Source organism: Vanellus vanellus (assembly GCF_965231255.1).
Source record: "Vanellus vanellus genome assembly, chromosome: 6".
Taxonomy (NCBI): Eukaryota; Metazoa; Chordata; class Aves; order Charadriiformes; family Charadriidae; genus Vanellus; species Vanellus vanellus.
In genome coordinates this window covers 50,647,687-50,659,156 of record NC_138911.1, presented here as the reverse complement: position 1 = coordinate 50,659,156, position 11,470 = coordinate 50,647,687, and the positions used below count along the sequence as shown (strand labels likewise).

Genomic DNA, 11,470 nt, shown 5'->3' with positions numbered 1-11,470 from the left:
ATTTTTTCAGGGTCAAGTATGTTTAACAAGTCTACTATTGTTAAAGACAGTCACAGGTAGTAAGAAATTGATTTTTTTTAAAAGAAGTAAAGTAAGGAAACAGCAGTAAGCCTGTTCTGCGGCTGTGTCTCGTTCCTCTTTTTCTGATGGGCATAGCAAGAGTTTAGGTTGCAATCCATAACAATGCAGTGTTTTCCCATTCAAGGTGACTGCAAATTCAATACTTGTTGGCAGCACAAATTATTCACCTCTCAAGTTTTCCTTCTGACACTGAAATCGGTTGCACAAGAAAATGTGTCTAGCAGCCTTGAAATGGAAACAGACAAATTGTAAAGAAAGGTAGCGAGGCACCTAAGCGCTTCTGCCGCATCTTGCTGACAGATGGGAGCTGTAACACCAGTCACCAGTGCCTGCAACTCCAGCGCGGTTAAAGAAAAGGAAGCATTCATCAAGCCATTCATTTCTCATTCCTCAAACGGAAGGCTGTTTACATCATGTCAGCAAATGATTACCCTCTGCTGCTGTTGTTGTGCTACCTATTGGAAAAGGTGAAGAGGTTATGTTTTGAAACCCCATGGAGATGTTGATTAAGGAAACAAAGGAAGCTGGTTCTTAACACCCAAACCCCCCAAAAAAATAGGAAGCAGGCATCATCACACTCACATTTCTGACATGAGAAATGGGTTCATCTTGGAGAGAACAATGAATTCAAAGCACAAACTGCTTACATATATCGAGGGAGAACCAAAGGGTCTAAGGATTTTCCCTTGCAACTGGGTCCTGTGTTTAGGCCCTTTCTGTGCTTTGAGGTCCTTACTCAGCTCTCATCTGAGAGCTGACCTGGGAGGCATGGATCCCAGATTTCCTTGGCTTCTTCTTAAGGCTTCATTAACTGTGCCTAAGAAAACAAAGCTATATAACCTGTGCGGAAGCCTGCAAATGTGAAACATTGTAAATGAGTCCACATTGGACCATCAGTGGAAAAAAAATAAGGATCCATAAGCTGGAAAAGATTATGAACTACTATTTTTGGCATTTAATTCCTACCAAGCTTAAGTTAGAATGTGCTCAAGACTGCTCGGTATCATACAGTCTTTGCAAGGTCTTTGTCAAGGACAAGATGCAGTCTAACAGCTCATGAATTTTTGAGACTTGGAGCTAGAGTCTTTGGTTCTCAAAGAAGACACGTGAAATGATTCTACTGTGGAAGGTAGAGTTTGATTTATTTGAAAATATCAGGTGGAACTGCACACAAAATTATTGTGGTGATTTCCATGCTTGATTTTAATATGGGCTGTCTCCAAGACTTTTATTTTTGTTTGAATATGTGCATTTCACCACTCTTGAAGAACTGATTCTTCCCCCTCATAGATTTAGTCTAATATCTGGGCTTAGATAATTGTTTATAAAATTATTTTGTGAGTATGTAAAATAGAAAATAGTACATTCAGTTTAAGCAGCATCAGCACATCTTCTTTGCTTCCTGTTCTAAACTGCTGTGTAAATAACTCAAACCTTACACCTACGTGATGGCTTTATGTCACTTTCCTTAAGTTTTTAAAGCCTAGTAGACCTTTAGTGCCTTTTCTGTCTTGGAAGATGAAGTCTATTTTAAAAACGTATAATTACTGTTAAAAACCCTCGTGCATTCTTATAGTAGGGTAATTAAAATTTTAGGATTGCAAGACTATTCCTCAGTAAGTGGATATCATATTATGTAGATTATTTTCTTCCTTCTCATTCATGTTTATCTCAAGTCCACCGGAGGCTTCATCCTGTCTCAGAGTGGCAAACTTCTGCCAAGTACATTGCATTGGATTTCTTTTAGTTCGGCTGCGCACATTTTAATTGAGACTGTTTTCAGCTTTTTTCCCATGCTTTATGAAGACTGGCTTTATGAAGTTGTGCACGAGTAAGTGATATACCCTGAGTTCTGCCCCAATATATCCATTTCCTCTGTGTGCACTTGAGTTGCTCCTAGAAAATAAAGTAGCTCCCACCACTGAAATTCTCTTACCTTTAGTTGTGTCCTACAGGGCAATTTTGGGTTCTGTATTGTTTCAGTTCCCGGACACAGTCCCTAAAGAGGTTAACCTGCACATGAAAGCTCCAATATAATAAATAAATAAATAAATAAATAAATATGTCTGTGAATATCTGAGGTGGAATGCAGCTTCCCTGAATGTCTATATTTATTAAACCATCTAAGTTTTATGTTCAAAGAAGATGAGCAGCCACTTCTTATCCATGTGGTCAACCCCAAATTTACATTTTGATTTGGAAAGAGATGAAATTACATCTAATATTTTTCTTTTTATTATGACAAATTCATGTTATAATGAAAAAAGTTGTCATGATTTTCAAGTGTTTTGGGGCATCACTAACTGTAGTTACTGTGTCTGCATATGACATGAGTTCTCTAGTCATTTTTACAATGTTTTTATTTAGAAGATTGCAACCAGAAAATACTGTGTATATATGAGGAAGGTCTCATATTGAGGAAACAGAGTCAGGTCTAGAAAAGACACAGTATATAAGACTGTACAGAACTACAAGAAAAGAGCAAGAGTTTAATATTTAGCTGATATGCCCAAGGTGGAAAATAGAAAAAGGAGAGATAAAAGGACTGCCTGGTACAGCACATAGTTATGTTTTTCCTATATGGCTGAGCAACTTCCCCACATCATAACTAGAGTCAACCCTGGTAATTTTGGAGGTAAGAAAAATGGACAGAGTCCTTATCTAATAATTATATTCTCCAAAAATTAAATAATCATACTCAAAAATCCGGCACTATTAGGAGACACTAATGTCAGAGTCAGAATGGAATACCTAATTTCAAAGACATAACTTTAAAATTATGTGAATCAAGAATACTAACCAAAATTTTTCAGTGTGTTGGTGAATGAGCTGTCTGTTATACAAATTTCTGATCCTTCACTTTTGTTATACAGTGTATGTTTTTGTCATTTGACATAACATATTAAACCAAATACTGTGTAAAAAATCTGAACCTTGTAACAGCCCATCTGAAATACCCATAGTACTTTGACTGAACATGACTGTAAGCAGGATACACAGAGCGGAACAGGCATGTTAAACACTCAACTGTCTGCTTTTACAGCAATGCTCCAACCTCTGTTAGCCACAAAGATGTTGAACAACTGGGAATTGTGTACAGACAGTCGGCTTGTCATTAATACAATACAACACTACTTTTCTTATTTCTAACCGATGTTTATATGCTATTCATTTGGCAGTTCTCCTAAACTTTGCTCTGTTTCTGATTCTAGACCTCAGGTGCACGGTAACTTACCGCTAATACTGTAACTTGTGCATAGGACTCTGCTCGGTTTTATGATCCTAGGTTAGGTAATTCACACCACTGCTGATGATGTTATGAATGGCTAGCATAAAATGAACACATGATTAACTTTAACTAAGTCACAAACATTGACAATAAAAAGAAAATTGTTATTTGCACTGCACAGGTCTAGATTGTTAAAGCAGTCCCTATTGAAAACAGAACTATTTTGAGTGTATTTGAAATTTTTAAATTCTGCCAGGTAAGTATTTAAAGACATACAACTAGGTACATATATATAAATCAGCAAGTACAAATACACGATCTGTACAGATATGACTACATAGGCGGTGGGACTGTTTCAGAAACAGAACTTCAGCAGTATCAATGGGGCAACAACTATATGCCAATGTGGGCCGGTTAATGTATTATTTTAATAAGAATGTAGTAAACTTCTACATCTGGAACCAGTATACCACCTGAATTAAGCCTGGGGTTAGGTAGTGTTGGATTTCTAACAACATTTTTCTTTCATCTTTAAGCTGGATTTTCTACCTCCTCAAAGGGCCTGATCAGACCTCGGAGTTCTCAAAACCCTTCCAGAAGCCATTTCGTAAGTCATTCACACTACATAGCAAATCACAAGAAACTTCAAATTATTCCTTACCGGCACCTGGAGACTTTCTTCCTTTCACCTCAGAAGTTAAAGGGTGGAATTGGTTCGTCCACTACTTCAGCACCTATAGAGACAGATTTAGTTTCATCCTTAGGTGCAGTACTGATGTGACTCACTCAGAGACTGCAGTCTTTCTTTAAGTCAGAACGACAGACCCCTTTCAATATTTGGGGAAAAAAAGAAGAAAAAAACAAGTAATTATTTAAGCAAAAAAGTACAATATGCAGTACCAATATAAGTAAATAGCTATGCCAATGTATCCATAGAAGAACAAAGAGGAAAGCAATATTTTAGTAATGAGTTAAGCTAGAAAACCATTGTTAATGAGATTTTTTTCCTGTATCCCATATCAGGACTGAAATCAATTAGTATTATGGTAAGAGAGGCATGAGAATAAGATAAAGAACAGACCTGCAAGGGATTTCGAGAGATGATCTAGCTTATTCGTTCTCCCAGGCCATAACTGTTATATCTTTGCCTTTCCTAATAAAAAAATATGTATAAAAGGCAATAGCTAGGAGCACTGCAAATCAAAGCAGAGATGTATCAGCACGTTACTGGTGAAAAGCAAGACTAAGATAAAAGTGGGAAGCTGTGATGAACAACTTCAGGGCTGGTTCTGGGCCCTTGCCTGAACATAGACAAAAATGGGAGCATGCCAAAGTGACTCAAAATATTAAGCTAGAAATGAAATAGTAATAAAAAAATTAGTACTTTGCTATTAAAAATATTAAAACATTACTATTAAAAATTAATTTGTAAGAACTATATAATAATAGTAATTAGAAGGTAATAATTACAAAGCAACATTAATTATTTTTATATAGTAAATAATATATGACAATTATAAGTATGCTTATCATAGAATATATTGTCATTTACCATATATTACAATATATCTTCTGATAATATTATTATATTTATTTAAAATATTTCTGTTAAAATCACTAAAAATATCTCACTGTCTGATGATACTGAAATCTACAATCTGTTCTGTAAGAAAACTTAATCAGCCGTGAAACAACATGCTTTTTAGTTTGTCTTAATTAATTATTAATGAGTGAGAAGAGTATGACCTTATAGCTCTCTTCTCACCTCCCTGATCTTTTCACTCACACCTAGCTCCCTTGTCTCTCCAAATGATGCTACTGCACTTCGGCCAAAATCTTCCTACTCTACTGCTCCTGTCATTTGGAAAAGTTTTCCAGTAATTCTTTCCCTCATTAAGTCATATAATAATCTGAAAAACTCTCTTCTTTTCAAGTCTGTGAGTTTTGGCTTCTCTTTCTTTCTGTGGACCTTCTAACACCATATTATCCAGTCTATGAGTGCTTATGTCAAGTGGATCCTAATGCCAAATGTTGCATAGGCCTAGTGTGTGTCTCTAAACCTAAACAAACCTCTTTGCAGAACAGAGAAAAAAATAGTATATAAAAAGTATATAAAATGCCCCTCTTACAGATATCAGCCCATAAAATTGATTCCATTTATTCATCATCCACAGAAGCATTCTGTAATATAAATTAAAGTCAATTAGGAACCTGTTGATTTGAAAGACATTACCTAAATTAAACTGGAATGACGCTGTGTTACGATCAGAATCATTGACTATTTGAGAATATCTTCAGTACATACTTCCAAAATGATTCATTATCGGAATTTATGGCTTGATTTTCAAAGTTGTGCAGTCCCACAGACTACCGGATATCTCAGTTACCCGTGCAGTTAGCTGGTTTCATGGGTAAATAACTTATCGGGTTATTCACATAGCAAATTATTTTGCATATATACTTACAGCCATTCATTTCTTGGTTGTCAAATTTCCTTTGGTACCTATGGACATGAATAAGGGTTTCAGTTAATTTGGAAAATCTGTTTGCTACCCGTTCTCTAAATTTCTTCTTACAGAGAAGCTTCAGTTTGGTTCTGTAACCGGGGCAGTAGACTGTGAACTTTCTGATTATAGTACTGAACTTGGTGTATTTTTCTTTTTAAGTATAAAGCAAAGGAATACAAAATGCTTAACAGTCTTCCTTTATAACAGTTCTCAGAGTTTGGAGGGAATGGGTCACTGGTGTTATTAACAATATTGAACACTTCACCGATGTAAAGAAATATATTTTTTCTCTCTGACATGGAAAAAGTAACTGAATAGAAAAGCTCTTGTTCATTGGCACTTAACCATAATCTCTTCTGCCAGTCATGCAACAAATATAGTTAATACTTTTTTTCAAAGAGAATCAACAGAATAATACTACTAGAGAGACCAACATTTAATTGTGTTCCATTCCCGATCTGTCAGTGACTTACTGATTAGCCCTGTAGATGTAGTTCATTTAGCCAACCTACAATTTGATATATTGAGGCATTTAGAGTTTTGATAACATAATTTCCTTAAATGTTATGCAACATGGTGTGTTTTGGTGTTATAAAATACATAAGAACATATTGTACTTAATGGTAGGGCAAGCAGCAGAATGTTAAGAAAGCTGTTTTGAATAATACTTTGCCAAATGTTGAAACTTTCATTTTCACCTCTTTTTTTTTTTTTTTTTTACTTTTTAATTTGGGATAAAACATAGTCATCAAAATCTGAAATAGCCAAATGATATATTTGTGTTTGTGAGAGATGTGTATTTCAGTGAAATGGTCCTTTAGTGGTGTGTTATGCACTAGTCTTACAGAACATATTAATTCCAATGAAAAACAGGTATCAGAAAAATAAGATTTTTGAACATTCTTACATAATGCCACAATCCCAAAAGCTTCCAACTTGTGATTTGCTTTATATGCCTGATGCATTGAATACAAATTACTCAAATATGTAAAATTATTCATATGTTTATTTTGTTCAGCATCTCAGCATCAGAGTCTCAATCCTTACAACATAGTTAAAATTATTTATCTCCAAAACTCTTGTTTGATATTGTGTCTTTTTTATGAAGGCTGACTGTCTCTAACTAGTCAGTTTAAGGGATGATAATTGAAAAGCTTTTCTGAAACTGTCTGTAAAACATCCAGTAATGAGCAATCTGTTACCATAGTTGTTATTTTCAAAAAATAAATTATATCATTATAAAAGTATTGCTTTAAAAATAAAAACCAAATGAATGCTGACTTACATTTGATCTAATATGAGTATCAAGGTATTACGTAAATGAGAAAAAGTGAAGCAGGCCCTGGTTTTCCGAAGGAAAAGAGCACACCCTTGGTACTATGCCAGGTTTACTTCTGTAACCCAACAGAAATGACAGCAAGAAAGTAATTCAAAACAAATTTTTATTTTATGTGTAAGATTGTGGTGGCTGTGTAGGCACTGCTCAGCAATGACTAAAACATCCCTGTATTATCAACACTGTTTTCATCAGAAATCCAAAACATAACCTCATACTAGCTTCTATGAAGAAAATTAACTCCATCCCAGCCAAAAGGAGCACAAATATAAAGGCAACAGGATAAAGAAGCCAAAGCCAGCTGAGGGTGATTTTGGAAAAGAAAAAGTGTTTTTACATCTGAGCTTTGGTGATGTTCAGGTAATCCGGATCCCAATGTTTTGATCAAAATTTATTTCTAATCACTTCTGTCTTTTGGTTCACAGTGTAAACACTGAGATGAAGGTTTGGGGTAATTCCTAAACTATACAAAGTATTTGTGCTATTTTCCTATTGACACTTAAAGATCTCATGGTAAGGCTGTATTGATTTGTTTGTTTTAGGGATAACTGACTTTCAAATTTCTGATCATGGAAAACCTTTGGGCATATTTACAAGCAAGGAAAAGAGCGCAATTCAGGCAAATTTTTCAAGTTCCAAAATTTTAATCTTTATCAATATGCATTCACATTCAATTTTATTATTTTATTATTTTTTATTATTTCTTTCAGTAAACTAATATTTCCCAAACAGAATTTTTTGCTTAGTAAGGTGAATGCATTTTACACATTGCTCTGTTCATAAATAAGTTTGTATCAATGAAGTCTCTATAAAACAGTCAGCAATTCAGTCATCAGCTTCATTTTAAGATTAGTCTACAGTTCCTAGTGTTGATGTTCAACTCTCAAGAACTCTATTACAAAGAAGTCCTGCCTTACATGCAAGGTGACTGTTTTAGAATATTTAGATTTATTCTAGTTTATTTTTTTTTTTATTATTTTTTTAATTTATTTATTTCCCATGTCAGAGAGAAAAAATAAAATTCTAATATTTTAGAATATTAGAATATAGCATGTGTTTCTATTTAGTATGAGTACTCATACAGTTCTTTGAATAATCAGGAACTTTAATGTCCTTCTATAGCATATGCAAATAAGTATTTCAAGTAACACACTGTTGCATTGTTTAGAAGTTAATCATCAGGTAATATTAGTAATCATATGGAATAACATCTGTTAGCATCAATCACCATAATTTTAAGTACTTGAAAGGCTCATGAAGAATTGGAAATCCTTCAGAACAAAGTAATTCTTGATGTTTTTTCTAATAAGCAAAATTAAAAAAAAAAAGGCCAAGTAATACATGTAGCATTGTTTATTTTTAATCTAATTAACATATACACCTAAAATATATGTACAACTAGTGTGAAGATCCCACAGAAAATAATAATATTTAACTGTTGAGGAATACTGAAGATGCGGATGCGAAATCCTGTTATTCAGGAAGCAGAAGAAAGATTTTGTTACACATCATAGCCATGCACATCCTAAGCTATATGTCTCAGGGTGATGGCAAAGGTGCCTCGTTATCTGCCATGCATTAGCCCCTTGGCTCCAGACTTTGCATCAGTGATTAATCCTAAACTGTAGATGATCCTACTTGTTATTCATAGTTGAACATTTTATAGGTTGCTCGTCTTTATCTTTGTCAAACATCAGATCAGTGCGAGCAGATTTCATGTAACAAGGGGTAGGATCCGCATGAGAAAACGTAGGAAGTTTTCAGATGCGTAAGAGAGAGCTTTAAAGTTAATTATTTTGCCAACAGCCTTCGGGTAGAAAAGCTTAATATAGATTCAGGAACCCTTCTGCCTGCAGGGTACAACAGCCTTCACAAACAGGCCAGTGTATCTGGGCTATCTTGGTACAACAAAGTCTGTGATGAAGGCATGCCCGCCTTGACCACTGGCTTTGCAGAGAGTGGTGCAAATCTCTGTGCACATTAACCAGATATTTATGAGGCGTCACAAGGTGCTTTCCAAAGTACACACACAGTGATGTCATTGAATCTACCACAAGCGCGCTGTTCAGCTCATAGGTGTTACAGAAGTGCTGCCCAAATGCATGGGGCAGGAAGCGCTCAGCCAACCAGAGCTACGTGGAGTTTCAGAGGAAATAGCAGATGGAGAGATTATAACTATACGCAGTGGAGTTTGGCCAGGACACTGAAATTAACACATTCAGCTCTTCTCAAAAGCATCGTGCAAGCTTGAAAAAATGCAAGCAGTTGGGATACGTTTCATATCTCATCCAAAAATAGCTAACTTCTAACACCACAAAGCTCCCTGAAACCATAATGGAAAATATATACACTATTATCTTAGAAGGTACCAGAGGTACCTAGAAGTTAGCATGACTTAAATGATGTTTCCCCTAATTTATACATGTGTGAAGGAGACGAAAATTAGGTCTTGGGTTTCCTTGCTTTCCTCCTTGGGAGGGGCAACAACCTCATGAAATCCTAGCTCACTTGTTAGGCATTTCCAGAGCAGAGTAGAAGTTGTGCCAAATGTTGTAATTCACATGTGGTCTGAGCTCAGAGACCCCAAGACTATTTCATTTACGAGGATATAAAGTTTACTGTAACTTGCATCATGATCACACAGGGGAAGACCTGGTTCTCTATTCCCCGTATTCTGAACCTCCTTGATACTGCCTTAAGTACTTTCAGATTGCATTTGTTCAAACCATGTTCTGCGACAAGGTTTTTTTATCATGTCTAATTGGAAGTGCAACGCCACTGCAAACATGTAACATTACACATTACTTTTTGGAGACATTTAAAAAGACTCTGTAGTTCGGTTTATATTAAGTATAAATTAGTCTGAAAGCTGTAGTATAAAACCAGAAATACATAAACGCCTTCTGATAATGTTCTGAATGAAGCAGCCAATTTGCCTTTACAGATTAAATGTAAGGGAAGACCTAATCTGAGTAGTCTTTTGCTGTTTCAGACAGGGATATTTTTCACGTTTTTAAGGTCTTTGTGTCTAAAAGATGTTAATGCTGGGGATAGCTAAAGAATTGAGGGAATGAATCATAATGAAAACTGGTATTAGCTGGATATTTAAATCTCTAAAGACCATTTTGACATCTCAGCAAAAAACAGTCCATGCACATTTAGTTGATGATTTAGGCTGAACCACTAATTAAGTTTTTTGATTTAGTTTAATAGCCATGCCTGAAACTGAAATTGAATTAATATCTTGAATGAAGTTAAAAATATGTATTTTTTCACATTCTTATAAAATTAAAAACCTTTTTATATTCTGTTAGGGCTTTTTAAACAAATCAGAGCAAGGGGAATGATGACCTGAACTTAGACTGTAGTTTCATCATCTGTAAATCCACTGAATAATCCAATAGTACATATTTGATCCAGATCAGACAATTACATTCCTGTCAAATTAGCCACAGTACATGTTATAGAGTTTTAATGCTGACATTATGTTAGCTGTAGAAGGACAGATGATACATGACTTGGCATAAAGCCTGCTCATTCAAAATTAATGCATCAAAGTTTTTGATCGTATTTAAGCAGAGTAAATTACAGCTGGTTAATATTTTGTATCAACTGGCCAGAACATTTCTGAATCTAAATTCTAAGTGTTTAAAAACCGGATTTGCTGCCCACCTCCACCATCAGAAAGAGGCACAAGAAGTAGAGCAGTCAGAGACAGTGCTTGAGAGCTGAGGTCAGTGCTCTCATCTAGCTCCGAGGTCTCAAAGAAAATACTCACCTTTTCAGAAAGGTTTACCAACCCTCCTGCCAGCTGCTCTTCAGGGTGAAATATTTCTCAGTCTTTTCTTCTGATGGTTTTCTGCTTTGTATTAGAAACATAAAACCATGAGGTAGTCTGATAATTAGGGCAAGTATGTGGGACACTGGTGATTCCATTCTCGTACCAGGGGATGCTTCAGTATTTAGGAAGAAACGAAAAAAATTTTTTTTTTTTTTCAGAATAGAGTGACTGATAGGGTTTTTTCTTTTTTTTTTTTTTCTTACTTAGCACATTCTAACAAGATTTGGGAGATATGTGTATAGCAGATTTCAGGATATAATTCGATTTAAATTAGTAGCAGCTCATAGTTTTTCGTCTCAAATTGTGACTGATCTGAATTGCAAATTTTCCCATAAGAAGAGCTGTTTACGGTCCCAGGGCTCTTCCTAGTAGGGATGCCAGGGATTCCTCTCCCCTCCCCTCCCCTCCCCTCCCCTCCCCTCCCCTCCCCTCTCCTCTCCTCTCCTCTCCTCTCCTCTCCTCTCCTCTCCTCTCCT

At 35.5% G+C, this 11,470-nt stretch overlaps 1 long non-coding RNA gene across 1 annotated transcript; it reads right to left on the bottom strand.

Moving 5' to 3' along the window:
• Positions 1 to 2,065: 2,065 nt before the first annotated feature.
• LOC309673346 lies at positions 2,066 to 5,815 on the bottom strand. The gene is made up of 3 exons (XR_014269304.1): positions 5,776 to 5,815; positions 3,972 to 4,044; positions 2,066 to 2,094 (listed from the first exon to the last, which is right to left on the bottom strand). It is a non-coding gene; the product is annotated as an uncharacterized lncRNA (long non-coding RNA).
• Positions 5,816 to 11,470: the final 5,655 nt, after the last annotated feature.